This window comes from Pogoniulus pusillus, chromosome 14 (assembly GCF_015220805.1).
Source record: "Pogoniulus pusillus isolate bPogPus1 chromosome 14, bPogPus1.pri, whole genome shotgun sequence".
Classification (NCBI taxonomy): Eukaryota; Metazoa; Chordata; class Aves; order Piciformes; family Lybiidae; genus Pogoniulus; species Pogoniulus pusillus.
In genome coordinates this window covers 23,662,031-23,688,594 of record NC_087277.1, presented here as the reverse complement: position 1 = coordinate 23,688,594, position 26,564 = coordinate 23,662,031, and the positions used below count along the sequence as shown (strand labels likewise).

At 39.6% G+C, this 26,564-nt stretch overlaps 3 long non-coding RNA genes across 4 annotated transcripts in view; 2 read left to right on the top strand and 1 right to left on the bottom strand.

Moving 5' to 3' along the window:
• Positions 1 to 4,638, top strand: part of LOC135181419 (uncharacterized) — a 9,900-nt gene extending 5,262 nt beyond the window's left edge. The window contains exon 3 of the long non-coding RNA XR_010304873.1: positions 4,518 to 4,638. This is a non-coding gene — a long non-coding RNA (uncharacterized LOC135181419). The remainder of the gene's footprint in view (positions 1 to 4,517) is intronic.
• Positions 1 to 10,716, bottom strand: part of LOC135181418 (uncharacterized) — a 13,645-nt gene extending 2,929 nt beyond the window's left edge. Inside the window, exons 1-2 of the long non-coding RNA XR_010304872.1 lie at positions 10,542 to 10,716; positions 7,544 to 7,763 (exon numbers count right to left, since the gene is read on the bottom strand). This is a non-coding gene — a long non-coding RNA (uncharacterized LOC135181418). The remainder of the gene's footprint in view (positions 1 to 7,543; positions 7,764 to 10,541) is intronic.
• LOC135181415 (uncharacterized) lies at positions 10,116 to 26,564 on the top strand. 2 transcript variants are annotated; one of them, XR_010304870.1, is made up of 4 exons: positions 10,116 to 12,124; positions 20,764 to 20,841; positions 23,823 to 23,987; positions 25,045 to 26,564. It is a non-coding gene; the product is annotated as an uncharacterized LOC135181415 (long non-coding RNA). The 2 variants fall into 2 exon arrangements; XR_010304869.1 differs by lacking the exon at positions 25,045 to 26,564 and having other exon boundaries at positions 23,823 to 24,311.

The window sequence follows — 26,564 nt, the reverse complement described above, 5'->3', positions numbered from 1 at the left end:
ACCTACTTGTCTCATCACTATGAATTCAGTAGCTTCATTGACTGTGTGGCTTCAATGGCTTTGGTGACTGAGACAACAGGGCTGTTCTATCTGTGGTATACCTTGAGATGCTTTGCTTTCTGATTTGATGCAATTTGTAGAAAAGAAAACCCCAAACCACCAAAGATCTTTGTAATCAAAGCTTGCAGATGCAGACCTTCAGGTACTTAACAGTAGCATTCCATGGTTACCCAGTACTGAACATCAATGTACACAAGAAGGACACTTCTCACTGCAACATCCTGGTTACAGGGAAGCAGACAGCTAAGAAGAGATAAAGGGTCTGATGCTGTATAAATGCCTAGGACATGCAGCACTGTGAAATTGTAGTGATTAATTCATGTAGTAGTAGAAGCTAATGAGATTCAATATAAAAATTGCATGGCTGTTTTTCAGATTGTTGAGTTTCTAAACCTGTTCTAGTAACTTGCAAATCTGTTTTGCACGTAATTTGTTTAAGCAGTTGTAGAGTTTTTCATATGGATATGTCCAGTTCCTGCCCAAAATCTATTTCCTGTTTGTTATCAAGAAATTGTAGTAAGATTAGGATGAGGTTAACTAGAATCTGAGCATTTAAGATGTTGTTTCTCTAGAAAGAAGAAACACAGAGAGATGATTTTATGAAAGGAATTGGACAGAACAGAGGCCAACAGCTCTTGTCAAATTTCACAGTGTCTTATGATTTTCACTTTGGCTTCTTTTGTCTATTACAGTATATAATCCCCCAAGGGAACTGATTCTGAACATATTCAAAACAGATGCCACTAAAGCTACAGACCACAACTGTTTTGGTTTTGGTATGATGGTATGGAACTAGAAGGATGTTAGTGTTTCTTAAAAACTAGGACTAAATTGTTTAGAATCATAGAATCAGTCAGGATTGGGAGGGACCACAAGGATCATCTAGTTCCAGTTCCCCTGCCATGCCCAGGGACACCCTACCCTAGATCAGGCTGGCCACAGCCTCATCCAGCCTGGCCTTAAACATCTCCAGGCATGGGGCCTCAACCACCTCCCTGGGCAACCCATTCCAGGGTCCCACTGCTCTCATGCTGAAGAAATTCCTCCTCACATCCAGTCTGAACCTACCCATCTCCAGCTTTGCTCCATTCCCCCTAGTTCTGTCATTCCCTGATAGCCTGAAAAGTCCCTCCCCAGCTGCTTTGTAGGCCTCCTTCAGATACTGGAAGGTCACAATAAGGTCACCTGGGAGCCTCCTCTTCTGCAGACTGAACAGCCCCAACTCTTTCAGTCTGTCCTCATAGGAGAGGTGCTCCAGCCCTCTGAGCATCCTTGTGGCCTCTTTCTATATGAAGTTGTTGAGAAGAGTCTAGAAAAATTAGTATTTTCAGTAAGTGCTACATTTCAGTTATCAGCTGTTAACACGGTTTACATTTTCCTAGCTTCACTGAACAGCATATATCTACTTTGAACAAGGATGGGCCATAGACAGCAGACACAAAGACAGAAGGCCCTTTGGTGTTGAACAACATGGAGAAAACAGGCTATAGTAAGAAAATTTTGTAAGCAAAGAACTTCTCCCTCCTGTGGACACTATCTCTTTACAAATAAACATCAAAATATTTGTACCCCCAAGAGAAGGAGAATCGACAGACTGCTTCAGCTCTGTTTTCATGACAGTTTTAAGTCTTTCAAAGAACTTCTTCTGCATGCAGGTGAATGCTTAACCTTCACCCAGAGTAGCACAACTGCAGGACTGCAGAGTTAAAAGGGACAAAAGATGAAGTTAGGGCTGTAGGATGACTTTGCTCAACATCTTATGGTAACTGAGTGGTACAGAAGGCTTGCATATACGAGTCTTTTTTGTATGTTAGATAGTGCAAGAGGATATTTTTAGCTCTCAGAGGCATTTAAAAATCTCCTTTTACCCTCAGGCATCTTCAGACTCCTGTTTCTGCCTTCTACTTGACAGACTTGCACAACCGTTCTCCTTGGACTGCAACGGCAGCTATCAACTTGAATCAGGAATAATTGCTTCAGTTTGATGCCCCTTTCTTACCTTTTCTTTGCTACAGTTAATAGAAAGTAAGAGATAGGTGCACAACTGGACACAATCTCTTAATTTGTGTAAGATCCCTGGGCATTACCCTTCCTGAGTTGTTTCTGTAGACTTTATTAAGTATCTATCACTGTTTGCTTAATTCTGCAGTTGAGGAGACTGATCATTTTGCAATCTCCATCAGTTAGCATGGGCTAAACCATCTTAGATCCAGAGAATGAATACACGCTCTGGGAAATGAAGAGGACAAGATTTACGGGGAGAGGTGACATATTTCTCTCCATTTTAGTAAAGGCTGCTCTTTCTGCTCACATTCTTTGTCTTGCTCTCAGTCTGCCTAGAAGACAAGGTTTGCTTTTCAAGGCACCCAGGAATTGCGAGTTCCATTGAAGTCCTTGATATCAATGTCTTTATAAGAGGAAATAATTCTCTTTCCTTTCTTGATGGCACTTATATGTTTCCAAAATGAGGAAGAGTGTTGTTGGATTTTGTCCCTTTGTTCAGCCTGCTGCCCAATCTACAATCTTTTGTCATTCGATTAGCTTGATCAAGGCGACTAAGGGCTTTGTGATTTGGCTCCCCAGTGCTACTCTCCTTGTGAACACTGACAGAGAAAAATAAAGAACAGAGAACTTGGGAGCAATTCCTACAACCCAAATTTAAGCTTCTACCTTCAGACAGGGCAGAAAATGAGCCATGATGAGACTGAGAGATTCTGTATCAGGCTTCCTTTTGCTGCACCTCAGAAACATCAATATTTTGAGTGCAGGTGGAAGAAGCTAGATTGGTTTGGCTTTGCTCATTCGATATCCAGTTCTTCATGATGAAAGAGATTATGGAAGAAAGCTGTGATGTGTCAGTGCACAGCAAAATTGCACTGAGCTGGAGGATGGATGTGCACAAACCATGCATCTGCTTGTTACATTGTAGCATGTATGTATTATTTATGTCTGCACTGAGAAAAAATAGGTATTAATAGTGTCTTTTTTTGGTCTTACTTAGCAGTACTTCAGTATCTGCTTTCTGTGTGTTCTCAGTCAGAAAGAGAACAATAACTAGATGACCTCCTGACCACAGAAAATTGTCATTATGCTGCCTTGTGAGCAAATACAGAGATTTAAAAAAATGGAAATGCGAGGAAGCCTTGGACTTTTCTAGGGAGAAATAACAGCAGAAGCCATATTTGTATGTGTGTTCTCAGATTTTTGATACTTGGGCAGAGCAAGAACATCAGAAAGACAGCACTCCTCCCTTTGAATTGGTTTTACTGTGAAGATCACTGCCCATTTTGTTTGCTGCTGACTACATAGGCTGGTATAAGTATATTCAAAACGTTTTCCTTAGGAAAGGGTACTGTACCAGGCTAAAGATGAGCCTCTGCTGAAATATTTGTCTCTTTTTCCAAATACAGTGATGATCAAATTGCAAGATTGTCTAAGCTTCCTGTACTGAAATAGCCAACAAGATTCTAGATCATGACTATAACCTCTGAACAAAGTATCAAATGTGAAATACATGAATATAATCATAGCAATTAGGAAATGGCAACTAAAATATTTCTAGGTCCTTCTACTGTACCTGTTGGGTCCCTTAGGACAGTGGAATTAATTTTGCAATGCTTTGTAGAACCCTCAATCCTGCACTAATCAATGAACATTAAAGAAGATTCATTCCTTCTACATGTTCCTAGTAGAATTAAGTGTACCTTTATCTCTCTATTTACTCCTTCAAGGCCAGATGGAGTAGTTAGGTAACCTGAATGAAATTTTCTTTTACAGCTGCATGAATAATTCATTCCTTGACCCTTAACCAAACTGAAAAAAAGAACTGTTCTTTTATCTCCTCAAACACTTTTTTCTTTCTTGGTAAAACACTATAACATAGCTGGGGGCTTGATTTAGGTAGTTCAGTCCACCAAACCCAGTATTATTTATTTGTTTAAAAGTTTCTTAAAGCATTTATTATTACTATAAAATAAATTGACTTCACTTTTTTAGGGTTTTAGAATAATAAAATTAAACACTTTTACTTTTCCAAGCAGCTTATTTAAACAGTTTAAAGCGTCAGTAAATTCAGCATGCCTCTGGACATGCATGTAAGTCAGCTCTAAAGGAAGTCTTTTAAATCCTGAATCTGCTTTTTTTTTCCTAACTCTTATTTGCAATCCTTTATGAAGCACTCTGAGGATTGTAAAGCTTTCAATAGACAGGTTTAGATGTGAATAACCTAATTACAGAGCGGAGTGTAAGCTGACCAAAACCTGGCTAGAGAGCAGAATGCATGAGAATCTGAAGGGAGCACCTTGGATTGAGAGAAAGACAGTACAGAAAGATTCCTTGTTATGCAGTACTCTTTCCAGATGGAGAACAAGGTGAAAACCAGGGAGGGATTTTGGCAAGTAGTCAGAGTTCTAACTTAAAATTCCCCTAATTTATTTGAGCTTTATTTTGAATTTTAGGTCCTTCTTTAAAGGCCTTCCTTACCAATACTGGCCCAGCAATCACACTGCCATCTCTCAAGGAATCCTTTCAGTGGACCTGCCAGCGTTTCCTTCATCACTCCTTTCTTTACCATCTTCCCTGGACCTGTTTTTCAGTGAAACAGCTAACAGGTACATTCTCCCACTAACTCCTTTGCCTCTTTGAGCCTTCTAACCTTCACTTGTCCTTGTATTGTCTGGCTCTCCATGCACTTGTCAGCTACTCTGCTCCCCACAGAGAGCTGCTGCAGACATTGAAATTATACACCTGATGTCACTCTCTATTTGTCAGGCTGATTCACAGATAATTTGGACTTGTCCTATCACAGCTCAGCCATCTTATTTTAAATAGAAGAGACAGATACTAAAGTAAAGAAGTTGCAGCATTAAGGATAGTGATATATGAAGTGCAAATACAGCATTTTGCAGCCTAAAATAAGCATGTAGAAGAAACAGCATTTATCGTGGGTATTTCATCTGCAGTGTCTTCTCTATCAGAAAACATGACTGCATCTCAGCTGTTTATGATCAGATTTCTTTCTTTTCTCTTTGCATTTGAATATATATAGAGAGATATATATAATTTCTTTCATGCTGTTTTTAACTCTTCTGCAATAGTCTTATTATTACTGAAAATATAAGTGAAGTGCATTTAGCACCCAGGAGAACCCCTTCTTGTTAGGCACTGTCATATATGACATTGTTCGTTATACTTTGTAACGTTGACACAAAGCTCCCTAGTGTCTGTTTAGATTATGTAATTGAATTAATTACTCACAGCAAGCTGCTCATGAGAGGGATATAAAGTAACAAATGTCAAACCTTTGCCACGAGAGAATAAGACCTTATTGGTAAAGAGAGAGTTTGTGTTATGCCCGATGGCAAATCTGGCAATACTCTTCATATTTCATTTCAGATTTGCCTTTTGGCCTCATGAAATTGAGTCTATACTGTGGTGGTTGAACTGAGATAAAATATCAAAGGTTATCAGCTGTAAAAACATATGAGCTAAAAAGGAATTTCTAGAGACCCCTATGTGTTTCTCTTGATTATTCTCTTTTCCCTCTGAGTTCTTGTTATTCATAAGTGGATAGAAATTGAAATATCCAGCAGGACAATTTCATCAAGTGTGACAAAATTCCTTCAAGTGTACTCAAAGAGCATCATCCAAGAGTCAAAGTGAAAACTACACTGGATTCCAGTGCTCTCACAGTAGTTGAACCTTACTACCAGGTGAGCTTGACTAAAAGAAAGAATAAAACAAGGGAGATCCCTCTGTTATGCAGATTTCACTTAATTAGATATGCAAGATATTTTTGGTCTTAGGTTTTCTTCAGAGATGTTCAGACGAAATAGAAGGCAAAAATACCAAACCCCGTGGGTTTTTTTGGTAACATACTCTACTCTGAAATTACTCTTTAGAATTAAAAACCATCAAAACCAACCAATCAAACATAACAAGATCATAGAATTGTACAATGTTTTGGGTTGGAAGGCATCTTTAAAGTTCCCGTGCCCATCACAGGCAAGGACACTTCCCCCTGATTAGGCTGCACAAAGCCATGCACTGCTACCAATCCCCTATCAAGATATTATGCTACTTCAATCCTTGTATTTTTCCACATCTCACTTAAAGAAATTTCCCTTTGCTTGTAGTTGCTGAACAGCTGTAGCTGATTCCCATAACAATGTTAACAATTCTGTACCACAATTCTCTGCTACACTGGTTATGACCATATTCAGGTACCATCACTTACAGAACAATGCATGTAGAGAAACATCAAGGCACCTCACACAGTGAGGCTGTTGATGACCCTAACTGTCCCTTTCACCCTGTTAGTTATCAGCAACAAATCCTTGCAGCAGAGTGTTTGCTTCTGATGAGAACTGTAGTGTTTGAGGTTCAAATCATTAGATAGATGATAGATAAATAGGTAGGTAGATAGATTGAAAGAGATAGAATGAGAAGAAGTGGCCTCAGCTTGCATTAGGGTAGGTTTAAATTGGATATTATGAAGCTGGGGCATAGGAAGTTTCATTTAAACATGAGGAAGTATTTTTTCACCGTGAGGGTGACAGAACACTGGAACAGGCTGCCAGAGGAGTTGTGGAGTCTCCCTCTCTGGAGGTATGCCAAACCCACCTGGACACGTTCCTGTGTGATCTGGTATAGGTGATCCTGCTTTGTCAGGGGGGTTGGACTAGATGAACTTTCGAGGTCCCTTCTAGCCCCTGATATTCTGTGATTCTCTACTGAAAGAGTGGTCAAGCATTGGAACAGATTGCTGAAAGAGTTGGTAGAGTCACAATTCCTGGAGGTGTTAAAAAAGTCTGTAGACATAGTGTCCTGGGACATGAGTTAATGACCATGGTGGTGTTAGGTTAATGCTTGGGCTTGATCTTATAAGTCTTTTCCAATCAAAACAATTCTATGATTCTATAGGTAAAGAAGTAAAAGTACAGAAAGTTAAAAAACATATTTTGGTCCTTGGAATTCTTTTACAGATCAAATGTGTCTTTGTTCATACTATGAAAGCTGAGCAATAATAGTCAAATGGGCAAAAAAATGCAAATAAATATATAGATATGTGTATATATGTGCCTGTAATTACATTATCATCCAAGGATTTCAGCAACAAATGGTTTTGCAAAGTGTCAGGAGTTTTAAAATGTAGACTATAAAGAGATTTATTCCCATCTCCAGTCTCCTGATGGACTGGAGAAGAAATACATGTTTATTAATGCTGACAGTAATTATCCAGGAAAAGAAAGTGATAACCTTTATCATGTCAAGCTGCTTAAACTTAAAATATACAGTTTCTGAAGTGCTGTCAAGTACAGTTAACTAATAAGAGCTCTGCTGGAATGCAGTGACAGTGCGCTGACAAGCTCCAAGTCTGCAAGATCAAGGCAACTTAGAACCTTGTACCAATTATCTGTTGGATATAGAACAGACTCCTACAACTGTCATGTTTGCAGAAAGAGAGGTGAGAATGAGGACATACCTTAATGAGACATATGGTACCATGGTCTTCGGTGCTCTGAACTAGGCATGTGTCATAGATATCGCCGAGGACGTAGAATTACTTCTGCCTTCATCCTTCGTGAGGTGCCATGTATTTGAGTGGCTGCTTGGGTTGTTTCAAGGTGTGCTATCTCAGACTGGTTTTAGAGCTGACAGATAACAGAATGATGTTCCTTAGTGCAGAAGAATCTATCACGAAGCTGAGGATAAATGCAGACTGGCATGACATTAATCATTCTTTACACAACAAATAAATAACAGGAACAAAAAATGAACCCAGCATGTTTCCTAGCAGTCAGCTGGCAGCATGATAGGCAAACGTTGTAAATATTTACAGTTATAGTCTTTGGCAGTCAAATCGGAGTGGGTATTGCTAGCAACATTCAGTTTAGCAGGTCAGACAGTTACAGTTCATAAGGGCGAAATACTGACAAAAATGATAACAGAAAAAAAGAGTCTTGATGAAACACTTGAAATGTTCAGTATTAGCTAATGCTCTGAAGATTTTAGTCTCTCTGTTCATTTTTTCTTAGCTTAATTTCTCACAGAAACAATTGAAGTTGTTGAAATTATTTAGAGTTGGAAAACATAGAATTGTAGAATCAACCAGGTCGGAAGAAACCTCCAAGATCATCCAGTCCAGCCTAGCACCCAGCCCTAGCCAGTCAACTAGACCATGGCACTAAGTGCCTCATCCAGTCTTTTCTTGAACACTTCTAGGGACGGTGACTCCACCACCTCCCTGGGCAGCCCATTCCAATGGCAAATCACTCTCTCTGTGAAGAACTTCCTCCTAACATCCAGCCTATAGTTCCCTAGGCACAAATATGGCCAAGTATTTCAGAAAGACAGTATACTTCAATTAAACAGTTGCTTTACTATATAAAAAAAATCTGTTTTGGCAAGAAATAGTTTCACTAATGTTACAATGGATAATTTGCATTGCCAAAGCCCTCCTGGGTTAAACGTAGGTTAATCCTCAAATCTGGGCATAGAAATGGATAGATGAAGCTTACCTGACGCAGTGAAATTGAACTAAAGAGGAAGCAAAATAATTCAGGTTATTACTCCTGTCCCCCAACTCCCCAGGTAAAACTAAACAGGAAATGAAATGCTTTCTAATTGCAAGCAGAAATTCAAGGAGGCAAATGGTCTTCACTTGTTTACCGATGAGTTACAATCCCCCAGCTCCTGTTCCCTCCGCCATAGGTTTTTGGGCATTTCTAATAGCGTGAGAAAATCCCAATATGGAACAACCCTGATTAATAAATATCACCCAAATTAAAAGACAGTTCTACAAGAAATTTACAGCCCCCAAACATTCCTTATATTCTTTTCCTCACCATTACTCTACCTCGTTTTCTAGGAAAGGCTCATACTTTGGAGAGAAGTTATTTGTTGATAGAAATAAAAGCTTAGGCATTAGAAATACTGGTAGGTGGTGGGGGGAGAGGAGAGGAAGTGATGTATTTTGACTTTCTGAATCCATCAGCAAAAAATATACTATAATTTGATAAGTTGTCTGTAATGACTTCTGCTGTAGTTTGATAATTGCAATCTAAACATGTGTTTAACATTCCATTCTCTTAAATATCTCATGGTCATTTCCCTCTTGTTTCATTATAATTTTCTTTTGTAGAAAACATGTGTGTGATGGTTTGGGTGTTCCCTGCCCCCACCACACTTTGGAAATCACCCAGACTAGACTCAGCTGGCTCTGGAACTTGAATGAAGCTTATTATTTATGGCTAGCACAATATACAAGCAGATATTTACAGTATATACAGTTACATACAGAAATATACAAGGTAAAAGGTAATACAGAAACACAACTCCCCTCCCGGAAACTTGAGTCCCCAGGAGGGGCTCCCAACCTCCCCTTCACATTCCCCCTACCCCTCTCAACCTTACCCCACTCCCAAGGAAGAGTGGAGGTTCAGCCAGGGGGTTAGGAAACAAAGTGGATTAGGAAAGAAAAACTGAGGGTGAGGTTAGAGAGAGAGAAAGAGAGAGAGAGATGCAGCTTGGAGCTCTCCAGCAGGAGAAGTGAGACTCCCTTATCTATGTTTGGATTTTTGTTTTTATACAAGCCTATGAGTGAGGTAGACATCAGCCTTGGTTTCCTTTTACAGCCTATAATCTAGTTGTCCTCACCAAAACATTCTAGGTGGGCTCAAACTAGCACAATGTGATATTAAAATTTACAGATCTCTGTCCAAGTAAAACCCTAATTGTCCAGACAAAAATAATTTTTTATTGTCAGTTCCTAGAATTATCTTAAATTATTCTAAAATTTATTCCAAGAAGCTGAAAACACCAAGGAAAACTCTTTCTCTGACCAGGTATAATAACTTGGAAAGCTGAAGAACTGTGAAATGAATCTTGGTTGAAAAGTAAGTGCAAAATTCTCCTTTCCTTCATTTTTGCTCAAATCCATTCTTGGAATGTTTTCTTAATTTTATGTTTTTGTTTTCTTTCATAAGCTTGGAAGTTAATTAAAGATTTTTTCCACTGAGGAAGAAGAAGATAAGAAGGAACCTGAAGACACCACAATGTTTTGCTCCTGGTGCTGGCTAAGTACAAGTTGAACTTGATTATCTCAGAGGTCCTTCCAACCATGGTTAATCTCCACTTCTATGTGATTCTGTAGTTTCTCTTGGCAACAACACAGCAAATATAAACCAACTTGCCAGGGAAAACAAATCCACCAGCTCTCTCACACCCAGGAGTACAGAAGAGCAAACATCTGAGGACAGAGCACTAATACTCTCTCTTAATGGTGGGAGAATTTGATACAGACAATAGTGAGACAGTGATGTGAGTTTGAGGAGTATAAAAGCTGAGGTTTGGCTCTTAATTTTTTTTATAATAGGTGAAAAATTACAGGGGCAGAGCTATTAGGCTGACAGAAAACAGCTAAATTCTATTGACTAAATTTAACAGAGAAATCTTATTTTGTCTAGGTGTGAGATTCTTACCTTTAATGCAGTTTTCTCTCTGGTATAAGTTTTCCATATTCTGTGTCATTCTTATTGTGGCATGACTTTAAGGCCAGAAAGTTGCATTATCATCTTCAGGAACAGCATTCACCAGTTAAGCTGACTGCACATTCCCTAAGTGCCTGTGCTGTTGTCCACGAGGTTGCATTTAGAACATTGCTGCAATGACAAAGCCAAGCCACAAAAAATCACCAGAGAGATGGTGCTTTCTGCCTCGTGTTCGGATTGATGGTAGTCAGTTTGTGTGTGATACCTTCTTCCAGCGTGGTATTGTGTTGGGTATTGTGTTCAGTTTTGGGCACTGCAATACAAGAGAGATGTGGAGGTGCTGGAGCAGGTCCAGAGGAGGGCAACAAAGCTGATGAAGGGCCTAGAGAACAAATCTTATGAGGAGCGACTGAGGGAGCTGGGACTGTTTAGTCTGAAAAAGAGGAGGCTGGAGGGAGACCTCACGGCTGTCTACAACTGCCTGAAGGGAAGTCATGGAGAGGCTGGCACTGATCTCTTCTCACAGGTAATTGGAGACAGAACAAGGGGGAATGGCCTCAACCTGAGGTTGGGTAGGTTTAAATTGGACATTAGGAAAAAGTTTTTTCATGAAGACCATGGGCACTGGAATGAGCTGCCCAGGGAGGTGGTTGAGTCACCGCCCCTGGACGTGTTTAAGAGTTGTTTGGATGTGGTGTTTAGGGATATGGTTTAAGGTGAATCTCGTCGAGTAGGGTTATAGGTTGGACTTGATGATCCTGAGGGTCTTTTTCAACCTGGTTGTTTCTGTGATTGAATGTGGAATGTTCTTGCTCAGAAATGCAGACTCTGTTGACTTAGAAGCCATATCTTCCAGTGCTCTTCTACTTGCTATGCTATTTTACTTTCAGCTAGTCCATTTTTAATACTTTTCATAGTAGAGCCCACATTTGCATTTCATGTCATAGGTTTGTTTTACTAATGAAATGGGAGACCTGAGCTCTGGATCTGACTCATGTCAACTACAGAGCACTTCAGGCATCCCAATGCTAGATGATTAGGATTAAAAATATGATTGTAAATGAATACATGTCTACTTTTCCTTGCCTTTTGTGATACACAGCTGTCATCTCTAGAAGTGCTTCCATTTTACCCCTTCTTTGTGGTAAAACAAGAATCAGGCCCGAGAAAGAAAACAAGCACACTTGGGGGCAAAAATAAAAGGTGTAGAACCTTTGAGCTGGGCTACAATTTTTATCAAGGAATAAAGTTCATGATCTTGACATCACTGTAAGTAATACTTGACAGTAAAGGATGGATTTATGAAGGGAACTTAAGCAACTCCATGTCTAAATTAAAGATGCTGTTCCAGAAGGCAAAATATGAAATGCAATGCATGAGAGACGAATCAAAGAACAGAGTTTGTGCATGAAGAAGTTGTTATGGTGACCTTACATTTTGTATGATGCTAACACCTACCACTTCACCTTATGCAACAGGATATAGAACAATTGCATGGGGATCTCTGAGCAGTCCATTCCAGGCCAGAAACGTAAACTGATGTCTCCCAGGTTATACCAGGATATAAAAAACAGGTACTGTCACTGACTTTTATTCTTGCCTATGTCTGTGTGGAAGTCCATGTGCTCAGAGTATATTTGTTAGTTCAGACATTAGAGGTGAGCTAGGCAAATGAGATGCCTCGTTTGTGAATGGCAGACAAGACTGATGCGTGTGCTGAGTGATAAATTTGTCAGACTTAGAAGAGGCATCACGCAGAAATACTGTAGTGAAAGTGTAAGTCATAGTGAAACCAAGAACTTACCATGTTAAACGTCAGATGAATGAGGGTACAGAAACTTCTAGTGTTTGTTTGCAGACAAAGGCGGATAATGAAACTTTACTCTGGTAACTTTCTTGTAGCTGTTATTGCTACTTGATGAGTGTGGGGTTTTAAAACAGAAATCATTTACACAATGATGAACGTTCTAGGACTCAATGCCATAACAAGACAAGTAAACTTACAGCTACATTGTTGGGGGAAAATGGGGTAAATATCAGAGAGGCAAAAATAATCAGCCACCTACATGAAAGTAAAGGACATTGATGCATCTAACACCGTAAGTCATGCAAATAATTAATTAAACCCAAATAAATTTGATTCCCTCCCCCCCCCAGTAGTCTTACCTCAAGTAAATACATGTAAAATTAAAATTCTATGTGCCAGGTAATATTACTGATATATAAGAAACCCAAAAGGGACTTATTTTTGCACTAGAAGTTGATTTAGCTCAACATTATGACTCTTTTACAGTTGTCCACTGTGGAGGTCTAAGAAAAAATACAAGCACAAGAATGCAGTAATAATTCCCCAGACTATTTCTCCAGTCTCAAACAAATTGCATTTCAGGGACTTTCTGACTCTGTGGGGATGTTTTCATACTTAATAGCCCACCACAGATCTTTTTCCTTGATTCAAGCCAGGTATTGGAGCCTCTGTGGATTTTTAGCATGCAGTCTTTGCAAGGAGTTCTGCAGCTTAATTAGGTGAAGAACAGCTTCATTCTCTTTCTTTTGAGTCAGCACCTTGAGCTTTTTTAATTTTGCCACCCCTTAGTTCTTGGACTTAATAAGACTGAGAACAATCATCAGGTATTTGCTTTCTTTATATCACCTGGGGTTTTATGTGTAGAGCCCAGCAGGTGCAATATAATCCTTGCTTCATGCACCAAGAACCATTTGGGTGTCAACCTGTAGAAAGATGGCACTTGATGTCATGCAGCTCATGATAAGGCAAAAAGTGTAGAGAGGAAGTTTATAAACCAGAATTAATCAGCTGGAAAAACTGCTCAGTCTATCTGGCCTAAACAAATTAGTTTTTGACTGTATAATACTTTAATGCTTTGCAAATAACTTATAATCTGATTTTTCAATGAAAAGTCATAAATCATAGCTCTGCTGGAAGCAAAGAATGTTTGCTAGTTCTTCCAGTGGCTAGTTTCACCAAGAAGTTTCAGACTTATTTCTGATGATGAAAATGTGCTTTATTTACAGTGACATACCAGGCTAGCGCGACAAATACATGTGCTGGCACTTTGGGTGGAAAGAGCTCGTCATGCCAGCATTTTGATATCACTGTAATAGTGGCTCTAAGTGTTCATTGTGGCCACAGACTCTTGATTAATGTTACTACAGAATTTGAGAACTTCTTGTGAGTTTCACGACCAAAGAGATGGTGACAGATATTGCAGATATTAATTCTGAGTATATCGCAAAGCATCTTTAAAGGCTTGGAAAATATAATGACATTAAATATTTTTAAATTGCCTCACTCTGCACAAACAAAAGGAACTAGGATTGAAGCTTGGCATGCCATTGGAAAGAGTTTTGATCTGAAGACCTGACCAAATAATTTTACAAGGGGATAGAATGTATTAATGTTGACGTTACTCTGGTAAACATTTCTGACATTGACCACATTATGCCTAACAGATCAATATTTTTCAGCTACTTAATTATCTGGGTGACTGCATTTGCCAATTCAAACATAAATAAATGTCTTACCTGACCAAATACCCCACAGAGGTTAAGAGAATTGTTTCCAAAGAATAGCATTTTGTAGTCTTAAGAAGCCACAGCGTTTCCTTCAGCACTGACTACTTGACATTTTTTATGCAAGCTGATTTAATTTTTTAAGCATTTGTATTTCAGAAGTGACATTAAGGAGCAGTTAGCTGTTCAGTAAGAGAATCAATCAAAATGGTGTTGTGTCCAGGCTTATTTCCAACTTCTCCTGAAGAGAATTTAAATACACAACAAAGATGTAGAAACTGGATAAACATAAAAGTCAGGGCTGCTGCTTCAGGTGATGATGTTCTAGAGAAACTGGAATCTAAAACATTAAATCAACCAAACAGGGAAAAAAACCCACAACAAACCAAAATCCCCACAACCTAAACACAGACAACCCTACCTTTTCTTTTGTTGTTGCCTTCTTTTTTACCCAGTAATGTGAAGAAATATTGGTGATGCTTTTGCTATGCTGTGTTTCCAGATGACTAAAGCAAATCTCCAGGAATTAGGAAGACTTGCTTTAGGGATATTTAAAAGCTTATTACAGGTCTAGATTGTCAGTTTATAACTGATTGTATGAGAAAATAATTCCAAACTCCTGAAGTTCCTAGAGAAGATGACTACTAAGAGACTGCCATCACCATAATGCTATAACAAAGTAAAACTCCCTTTGCATTCAGAAGTAACTGATTTCCTTCCCAGACTTTTAGCCTTATTACAGGAATATATTTCACATTCAAATTTTACAGTAAAGCCAACCAGAACCATAAATTGTCTACTTACAGAGACACGGAATAGAAGGTGGTGCCTAGTATCAGGTGATAGGATGAGAAATGTCCTGAAATTCTGCCTGAAGAGATTCAGATTTGTCTTTAGGAAAAAAATCTTTACTGAAAGAGTGGTCAGGCATTGGAGTAAGTTACCCAAGGAGGTGTTCAAGAAACATGTGGACATAGCATTTTGGGACATGGTTTAATGACCACGGTGGTCTTTGATGGAATCAGAGAATCATGGAATTGACCAGATTGGAAGAGACCACCAAGATCATCCAGTCCAACCTAGCACCCAGCCCTATCCAGTCAACTAGACCATGGCACTAAGTGCTTCATCCAGTCTTCTTTTGAACACCTCCTGGGATGGTGACTCCACCACCTCCCTGGACAGCCCATTCCAATGGCAAATCACTCTCTCTGTGAAGAACTTCCTCCTAACATCCAGCCTAGACATCCCCAGCACAACTTGAGACTGTGCCCCTTGTTCTGCTGCTGGTTGCCTGGCAGAAGTGACCAACCCACACCTGGCTACAGCCTCCCTTCAGGTAGCTGTAGACAGCAATGAGGTCACCCCTGAGCCTCCTCTTCTCCAGGCTGAACACCCCCAGCTCCTTCAGCCTCTCCTCACAGGGCTGTGCTCCAGGCCCCTCACCAGCTTCATTGCCCTTCTCTGGACACATTCCAGTATCCCAACATCTCTCTTGAATTGAGGAGCCCAGAACTGGACACAGTACTCAAGGTGCAGATGGATGGACTGGAAAGAATTCTATGATTCTATGAATTAGAGCTCCTTTCAGAGAATGAAAATCAACCAAACCTCGCTAGGAGATGTTATTTGTATGCAAAATTTAGAAAGATCTGGATGCAGGCATATTTGCAAAATGGAAGGACACTCTCTACTTCAAGCATTCTTTTCACTGCCTGCGTGCTGAACTTAGTAGAAGTGCCAGGCAAAATGGCACATAGAAAAGTGCAAAATGGTAGGTTGGACTGGATGATCTTGGAGGTCTTTTCCAACCTGGTTGGTTCTATGATTCTATGTCAAGATTTGTGAACCTCTTCATTGTATCTTGCAGAATAACTGCAGGACCACTGCTTACATCTAGCCATTATATCATAGCTCTTGCTCCATTAGAAATACTTTACATTTTGAGGCACTGTCTGAAAAATGTAGAGCTGTGATACATAGGATTCTTTTTTTTACCTTCCCCCCACCATGCTATTTCTGAGATTGCAGTCAGAATGCTCTGCCTGCTTTTGGAATCTGTTTGAAAAAAGGCAAAGATTGGAAATGGTTCAGAGAAGAGTAATTAGAACAATCCATAGACTGGGACAGAGTTTGGGAACCTTGCTAAGAACCACCTAAGAGGACTCAGTCAACTTACTGTTATGAATTATGCAGAATTAATAATCTACATTAATTTTGCTATCCAAGTGAAGATTGTTAATAATTCTGAAAACTGTTTGTTAACATTAAGTCTCACCAGAAAACTTATTTACAAAGTTTGAACCGCACAGTTTGGTTACTGAGACACGCAGGGAACAGGCAAAGCTAGAACACTTTAAAAACTAACTAGCGAATGCAAACCTACTGGCAAGAGGTTCTTAGTGCCCACCAGGGGACTTGAGAGGCTCCTTTTCTGCTGCCAAGGCAAAAAGGTACAATAGAGTCGAGTTACAGGATTTCTTAGAGAGAGGCTTTGAATATGTACTCACAAAAATTAGCCCCCGACTTGTGGGGCTAGCTACAGCTTCAGACAGCGCCCAAAGTGCTTTCAGGAAATTCTGTCAGTGTCTTGTCAGCCACTGAGGCTTCTGATTCTCCCAGACTTCATAGGGTGCTGGGGAAAAGAGGCAGACCTTATTCTGACCTTACCTTGATTTTTCTGGATGATCTGTGTTTCCCTTCCAGGACTTCCTGTCTTGGCAGGAGACCTTCAGGTGTAGGTAGGATGTCTTGTGGTGTGCATTCTTGGCATACTGGCACGCTGGCTGTGCAGGCCTATCTCGTGGAGGCATATGGTGCCTGTTCCTGGTAAACTCAAGGTAGGCAGTTTACAGGCAGTTCAGGATGCAAAAAGGCAGAACACTGCCAAAAGCATAGAGCAATGGCAGCAGGCAAGCAAGCACGAATATAATGACAGAGTATGTTGTGTTACCTGCTCATCTCTTTTTATCAATACAGCCTGAGACTAATGGACACAGAATAGCCAATCAGAATGACAGTTAACTGAGCTTGGCCTTATTAGGTGAAACCATAGGCTTGCTTTACCCCAATTTGGGAAAAACATAGGCCTTGCATGAGGCAGGCACTAGCCAACTGTATGCATCACATTTACCACAGGATGTAAACAGGAGCTAAACAAGTCTTAGACTCAATGGCTCCACGTTCTTTGTCCTCTTTCCTGCAGTTGTGTGATGGTTTGGGAGTTCCCTGCCCCCTCCCCCTCACTTTGGAAATCACCCAGACTAGACTCAGCTGGCTCTGGAAATATGAATGAAGCTTATATTTACAGCTAGCACAATATACAAGCAGCTATTTACAGTACATACAGTTATATACAGAAATATACAAGCTAAAGGTAATATAGAAACACAACTCCCTTCCCAGAAACCTGAGTCCCCAGGAGGGGCTCTCTACTGCCCCTTCACCTTCCCACTACCCCTCTCAACCTTATCCCAGTCCCAAGGAAGAATGGAGGCTCAGCCAGGGAGTTAGGAAGCAAAGTGGATTAGTCCAAAATGGAGGGTGAGGTTAGAGAGTAAGATGCAGCTCAGCCAGCAGCCCAAGTGAGAGTGGTTATCTGTGGTTTTATTTCTTATTCCCTCATAGCAAGCCTATGAGGGAAGTAGACATCACCATTGTTTTCCTTTTACACCCTGTAATCTAGTTCTTCTCACCAAAACATTCTAGCTAGTTTCAAACTAGCACAAGTTGCTTCTCCCCAAAATAGAGGGAGAGCAAAAGAACATATCTGGGCAAGCCAGGGGATGTATAAGCCTATTTTGGCCTGTTTAGGCCAAATGACACTTACCAAGAAAAAGTGGTTACAAACAGAACTATAATAAGATGCAACACCTAGAATAGGAATCACTGTACACTGAGAACACAAAATATTAAAGGAGTGCTTCCAGGAGACTGACTTTTTGCTAAAGGCAGTGCTTTTCCTGAGTACAAAAAGGCAAGGTAAAAGCTCTTTTGTGTGATATTTCAAGCAAGGGTGAAAGTCCTAAACTGAAAATATTTGACTTACATCAGATAAAGGACCAACCTTCAGACTACTAGAGAGAAATAAGGATCATAATCTTTTACTGCAAGAATTTAATAATCTTCCTGACATGGAGAGAAAAACTATCAACTATCATCTGTTAGTGACTATTGCTAAGAACTATCAGCTTTGGCTGAGGGTAGCATTCAAATGGAAATGCAAATGGGTTGTTTGCTACTGTCATTATTGGTATTTATAGCAGCCTGAATAACAGTGCTTATTAAAAAGGAGCAGCAACTACTGTCTCAGGTAAGGGAAAATGTTAATAACTTCTGAACAAACTAACTGAGGGGTTGATGGATGGTCAAAAGTAGCACCTAGTGGAGGAATAATGATCTAGAATTTTTCCATAGCAAGCCTCAGGCTTGCAGCACCACCAGTGAAGATAATAAGTGAAAATAGAGTTATGATTGGCAGGGAAGGCAGGAGCTTGGGTCAACTGAAAGCAGTCATATTTCTCACTGCAGGCCAGTTCACCTTTTTATTATAGTAGCAGAAGGAAATGGAACAAGTTGGCACATTGCTCAAAAAAAATCTACTTTTCTCCTTTCTCTATGGTGTCTTGGAGTCATTGCATGAGTTTATGTTTGTGGGTTGTTGATCAGGCATGGCTAGTTCAGAGACATCCCTGGCCATGGTGGAAAGTTTGGATCAGATGATCTCTAAGGTCCCTTCCAGCCTAAGTCACTCTATGATTCTTCTGAAACTTTTGCTACTGAATAGTTTCACTGCCATAATTAATTGGCATATTGGTGTGAAATGGTTTCAAATAAAATGTATTCATTGAAGGTGAAATGAAAACAGCAGAGCAGGCATTGGGGTAGGCTGTATTGTTGGGTACCAACCAGACTTATGGGTGTATATCCTGGAAGAAGAACCATGAGGTGCTGTGGCTCTTGTACTCTTAGGCATATTAGCCATCTCAGCAGCATAAGTACTCACTGTAAAGTAACACATCTGCACTATGATTGTTGTGTATCTAGTCCAACATAATTAATTTGAAATATTTTGTCAGGCAAGGTAAACAGCACATATTAAGATAGAGGTAGAAAATAGTCTAATGTTTTATACAGAGTCACTCAAATGTTTGGGAATTCATGCAGAAGTACATCCAAATTCCACATCTCTGTATGTATGCAAATGCAGCATCTTGTGCTTGTGTGGGGTATGTACTTCTTGTTGTTGGTGGTGCTGTTTTTAAACTTCAGTTCCCTAGAAATGAGTGGATGTTCCTTGACAGAAAGTCAGCAAGCTGTCAGCTAGAGTTCACTTTCTGAGAGCAACATGGTTTCATTTTGGAGGAACATTCTTGAAAATTTTAAGGAGCTGTCAAAAGGAATTCACTTTATTAACTGATTAACATTAGATTCAGAACTAAAGCTGCACGAATTAACTTCAGGAAATAAAAAAACCCAAACCCATCAGTGCTTCTGTCTTTCATTTTGGACAGCACTAAAGGAACAAGAAGTATTGCTTCTGTATTGCTATTGGAACTGAGACTCTTATGGGAATTTGCAAATTTGTGGGTAGAGTGATTGCAGTGCTTCAAATTTAGCATATTGAGAAAGGGGAAATGGAGATCTGATAATATCAGTTATTGATGGTGAAAAATACATGATCTTATGAATTTATATCCTCTGATCTTTTAACTGTATGAAATAAGCCTGTGTGATAGAAATAAATCAATCCTAAAATAATTATAGCAGCTTAGTCACAATCCTATATTTAATGATGCATGTAAAAATGAAATGAACAAATAAATAAATCATTGCTTTTTCTTGTTATGTGAGCATATGATATAATTAAAAAGATGTATGGAAAATAGAAACTAGCTGAAAGGAAGGGGCTGACTCCATTTAGATTCTGTGAAGTCAGGAAAATGAGTGTCAGACCTTGGGAAGTATATTCAATAATGTTGAAAATATTGATGAATATTATTACAGTAACATTAAAAGTCCCAGGTAGGTTGACATTCAATGATAGCTGAACTAAACAATCTAAGCCAGTTTATTTTAGGCCTGCAGCTCTCCAGACTGTCTTTAAAATGATCATAGAATCATGGAATAGCTTGGGTTGGAAGGGATCTCCAAAGGTTGTCTATAGTAAGCAGGGACCTCCTCCACTAAACCAGGTGATTTAGAACCTTGTCGAGCCTGACTTTGAATATCTCCAGTGCTGAGGCTTCAACTACCTCCCTGAGAAACCTGTTCCAGTGCTCCATCACTCTCAAGGTAAATAAGTTGCTCCTAAGATCTGATCTAAATCTACCAGCCAATGGCTGGTTTTCCCTAAGAGACAAGGTATATTTCAGCCTACACAAATATAAACCTTTTGAGGAAAAATGCTGTTCTACATGTCTGATTCACAGAACTGCACACAGGCACACTTCCACTGCTATTTCAGACATGAGGATAGGCTCACATTTCTCATCTCAGACTCAGCCAGCACAATCTCAAGCTTCTCAGGCACCTGGTTTCCAGCACCATGTTCTTATGGGCAGAACACCCTCGACTTCTCTTGCTGAACCAGAAGCATCTGTTGCAGTCACACATCAGAAACTGAAATCAGGACACCTTTTTTTTTTCTGTTGTGTTAATATATCTGCCTTTTTATTTCCAGGAGGGGAGGCTTCAAATGCCATCAGACTACTTCTCATGCTTGCTGAGAAAATGCATATCCTTTTTCTCTAGGCGATAGGTAAACCCAAACAATAACTTTTCAGTAATTAATTTTCAAGTAATAATGGTTTTAAGCTTGGCCAGTTTCTGATGTATAGTGATCAGGTAGGTTAAGACCCTAAGGCATTTCCTGAGTCTTTGCATTTAGCCTTGACTGCTTGTTTAAAAATGAAAAATGTAGCTAGACACAAACCTTTAAGCCAGTAGAACACTGGCCTCAGGCTGAAGCTTAACGACAAAGCTGATAATGAATTTTAATCCATTCATATGCAAGTCTTATTAACAGAGAAATGAATTCTCTGCTTTATTATTCAGGAAGTTGATCACTGACAGATGTTTTTCTAGAATGCTGCTTCATTAAATGTCTTAGACTGTTTGTGTAAAAGTGCTGTTTAACACTGCCGTTTACTGTTGTCACAGCTATCAAAATAGATGAGGCACAGAAAAATAGTCTGGGTTTAAAGAACATGAATGCAACCTACATATATATATATATATATATATGAAATGGCTTCTTGAGTTGAAATAGGACCTATAGTTTAAATAACTTAAAAAGATGGAAATAAATAAACGAATGTGTGGGAAAAGATGTAAAAGACATCTGAATTTTCCTATCTGTAAATTTTCATAGAGCAGGAAAATCCTATCCAATCCCTATTCATTTTACCCACATGCATATTCCAGAAGATTCTTCCTGCTCTGAATATTGATCCACAGTGTGATTCCCACTGGTTTATCTGACCAGGCATGCATCCTGGGGATAGGGGGGAGGAATGAGCTGTGGTCCAAGCTACCTAAAGACAGTAGAATATGTTTTAACATAAAAATCTTACCTGTTCCAGATGAAGGCTATTTCACTGTGCTTACTAAGGTGCTTTTCCATGCCAAAATGGCAGTGTGCCTAAGGCACAGCTCATGCACAGCTAGCCCTGATGATAACACTGTGCCAAGTCTGACAGCTCACCAGACATGACTGTGTATACTGGGCTTGATTAATTATAAATGAACTCCAACAGCCAAATGCAAAGAATCTCTTCCGACAGTGCCATGAAAAAACATGAGCATTTAGAAAAGCAAATTAACATTAATAACTAAACTTATTCAAATTCCATCTTGCAGAATGGCAAAATGATTGAGTAGATACAGCTCAAGAATGTTTAGTTATGCATTCTGCCTGAGCAAGCTGTTCATTTAATGAATAAAGCAACTTACCCAGGTTTGTCTGAAAGTGGTGGCAAACAAAAACGGTTGTTGTCCAGAGTTTCAAATCTTTGGACTCTTGTCTGACAGATAGATGTACTTACAATGATTATTCTGTCGGTGGTACAAGGCTGCTGTGCTGTCACAGGATTGCCTTTGGCTTCATTTATCTGTAAGAAAGATTAGAATCCCTAAATAATGGTAGATGCAGACACTGGAGAAGTAGCACAAGCTTAACAGAGTTTTCTGCTATCAGAATTTAGTCTTTTGAATTGCTTATATTTTAGGTATTAATTGACAAATGTTGCTCAGCTGGAAATCCAGTGATTTATTTCCAGACTTCAAAAGAGTTCTTGCTTAGATCTTGATGAGGACAGATGCATTTAAGAGTATTTTGAGCTGGTTTTTCAAAGAGCAGCATTACTTTTATGACTGTTTTGTGCAGTTATGTATATTATCATCAGAACATATTAGTCAGAAAAAAAATGTTAAAACATTTTAAAAGTAGTGAAAAAGAGCTTGATATTCATTAGCCTATCCAGAAACCAAGTCTAGAACGTCTGTGTAGAGGGATAGAATCAGTCAGGGTTGGAAGGGACCACAAGGATCATCTAGTTCCAACCCCCCTGCCATGGGCAGGGATACCCTACCCTAGATCAGGCTGGACACAGCCTCGTCCAGCTGGGCCTCAACCACCTCCCTGGGCAACCCATTCCAGGCTCTCACCACTCATGCTGAACATCTTCCTCCTCACGTCCAGTCTGAATCTCCCTACCTCCAGCTTTGCTCCATTCCCCCTAGTCCTGTCACTCCCTGATATCCTGAAAAGTCCCTCCCCAGCTTTTTTGTAGGCCTCCTTCAGATACTGGAAGGCCACAAGAAGGTCACCTGGGAGCCTCCTCTTCTCCAGACTGAACATCTCCGTCTCTTTCAGTCTGTCCTCATAGGAGAGGTGCTCCAGCCCTCTGAGCATCCTCATGGCCCTTCTCTGGACACACTCCATCGTGTCCACATCCTTCTTGTAATAGGGGCTCCAGAACTGGATGCAGTACTCCAGGTAGGGGTCTCAGCAGAGCACAGTAGAAGGGGAGGATCATCTCCCTCAACTTGCTGGCCACACTTTTCCTGCTGCAGCCCAGAAAGCCAACCAGATCCTGGGCTGCAAGTGCGCACTTCTGGCTCATGTTGAGCTTCTCGTCCACCAGCACCCCCAATTCCCTCTCTTCAGGGCTGCTCTCCAGCCAGTCACTGCCCAGCCTGTATTTGTGCTTGGGCTTGTCCCAACTCAGATGCAAGACCTTGCACTTGGTCTTGTTGACCATATCTATCCCTTGTATACATCTAGTGTACAGAAAATATGAGAACATGTTTAAAAATTCTTCCAAAACTATCACAGGAACAATTAAAGGGAAAATATAGAGAGAATTCTGTATTTTAAAACCCCAAACCCTAAATACATGCACAACAAGAGGATAGCTTTTGCAATGCATGAGGTATCTGTGTACTACAATTACTGTGTTGATTTGTAAATGCCACAAAGCAAAATACAATAATCCTCATAGCCTTCTACAAATGACATTAATTATTGAAAGTTTATGAAGTGCTTTGGAATGTAGCTCATTTGCAAATAAAGTAGATAAATGTTAAGTAGTGTTACCATAAATTTGCAATGACAAAAGAAATCTGGCAATGCTAGTTTATTGATTTGCTAAAATGCTAGCAACAAGCTGGGTTTGTTCTACTGTGTAAATGCTTTTATGGTATGCTGCTGCAGATCTTGATTTTTTTTTTTTTTTTTAGATCACCATCCTCAGCCCAGGAAATATTACTTCTACTCAAATGTGAGCTCTGTAAGCAAGCACCTAAACTAGGGACACCTAAGGAAATGAAGATGTGGTTGAGGACCTCTGTGGAATGACCCCGTAACAGCTGCAAGTGAATTGCTCTGGAACAATCCCTTTGCAGGTATTTTTTCATAGGAAGACCTTTAGAGCAATATCAAGAAAACACCAAAATCAGACTTAATTTTGAGAATTAAGAGTCAAGACTTTTCCCAGAGCAGAATGAATCAGAGCAGAACCTCAGGATATGAATGCATGACATTTATATGAAGAAAATCATAAGCAATTTAGAAATGGAAGCCAGACTTGCATTTTCCCAGTGTTGTACATTAGTTAATAAGCTGTATTGTAAGCTGTGCACTGAGATTGTGTAGTACTGCAACTTCTGTAGTCTAAAAAAAAAAAAGTCTGTAACATTCTATTTGACTTATCTTTTAAGAGTCTAAGAAAGTGAAAAACATTTAAAGCTTGAGTTGCTTTCTGGAATACTCAGTATTTGTCAGAGTATCTCTGTATGTACAGCTTCAGCATGCACCTTACCTTGTAAATGCTGAAGCAATAGGTTGATTTGGTGAGTAGCAAGAAAACATCAACCAGAGAAGAAAGCTTTTTCCAAGCTGTGCTAACAAGGAGACAATTTTCTTCCACTCATGATAAAATACTTATTTATGGAAGGAATGTAAATAGATGTTTCTAACCAGGGGAAGAGGGTTTCATAACCTGCTCATTTCAGAATAGACTAGCTCACTCTTTTTTTTTTTATTAAAAAATGATTTATCACTCAACATAAAGTGGTTTTAGGCATTACAAAAGGAACAAGTTTTACTTTGAATAAGATAGAAGCCTAACTCAGAAATGCAATGAAATGTAGAGTAAATACAATTTATACTCTCTATAATATGTGAGGAAAACCATTTATAACTGGAGGAGGATACATTCTTAGATAACAAATGCTTGGATTCTGCTGTGCCTGAAGGATATTGAATGGTACATGGAGAAAGAATGGATTTTCATAACTGGCAGTGAAATTCAACCTGCTGACTTAGAAGAATAGCACCTCAATGTAAATAAAATAGAACAGGCATTACCTCGAAAGAAAAGCCTTCTCATCTGAACTTTCATTGCTCTAATACTGAGGTTTCATGTTAAAAGTTTTCCTTTGTATTTTTTTAAATCAACAGTCAGATCTTCACCAGTGAGCTCATAACTATTGCATGAACATGTTGCTGAAACATACATACATCTGAAGAAACAACAAAAGAAATATTTTTTTCCACAGAATCACAGAATTTCTTAGATTGGAAAAGACCTTCAAGATCAGCAAGTCCAATCATTTGTTCCATACTGACAAGTCCTTGACTAAACCAAATCCCTCAGCACAACATCTAATCACTGTGAATTACTATGGTTGGAAAGGACCACCAGGATCATCCAGTCCAACCTTCATTCCAGCATCCTTAATCACTAGTCCATAGCCTTAAGTGCCACTTCCACTCTCTTTTTAAACACCTCCAGGGACGGTGACTCCATCACCTCCCTGGGCAGCCTGTTCCAATGCCTGACCACCTGCTCAGTAAAGAACTTCCAACATCCAACCTAAACCTCCCCTGACACAACTTGAGGCCATTTCCTCTTGTCCTATCATTAGTAATTTGGGAGAAGAGACCAGCTCCAGCCTCACTACAACCTCCTTTTGGGTATTTTTTTTTTGTGAAAGCCAGATTTAAAGGAGAAAATGAGGTGGTGTTTCAGCTTAGTTTGTTGTGTACATAGGTTCTGGACATGGAAATAAGGCATAAGTAGAATATAGATGCTCCCTTCCAATCCAGTGCAATCTCTCAATCTGTGAATAAGTAGTGGAAACAGGTGAGCATTGGATTCTGCTGAAAAATGGGCTGATCAAGAGAAGAAAAAGAAAAGTCAGTTTCCTCTCAGAGGGGAAGGAGGTAAAGGAAGTGAAAGGGCAAAAAAAAGCACAAAAAATGTTATTGGGACAATCTGATACTTCACAAGCATAACTGCATGAATCATAACCTTGTGCACACTTGAAAGCCAGAGAAAGGGATTAGATTCCGAAGAAGGGTGGATGTTAGTAGGGTAAAAAGTTGAAAGAGAGAAAATTTAAATGTCATATACAATGCCATATCATCTCACAGACTGCAGTTCATGCCAGTAGTGTGAGAAAGCACAGGGTAACATGAAAACAAACAGGGCCACTGAGTTATCATGGTATATATAAATACAGGGTGTAAGAATGTTCCAAAGAGAAGGAAACTGTTTGGTATAGTAATATTAAATGCAGTGATGCTATAGAATTGTCTGACTGTGGTACAGCTATTGGAAATTGAGATAGTGGAACATAAGCCGTGGACAGGCAAGAGTGCACGAGCTCAGAAGTACTGACAGAAGGTTGGAATGACCTTAGAGAACGGTATAACAAATATCAACAAATGTAATGCTGGAGCCTGTGGTTTTCACCTATCTCTGCTGGCAGAATCCTTAGACACAATGTACGTTTTGCTGAGAGAACATGATGAATGTCTACGCTAATCTCTAACACAAGTACATGTAACCAATTTCAGTTTAATACAATTTGTAGTTTTCTGATGAAAGGTATAAAAACACATGTTTGGAATGCAATAAATAGATTGGATTGAATTTGGATTGGCTTGCATCAAGCTTGCTTCTCCCCGTCTCAGCT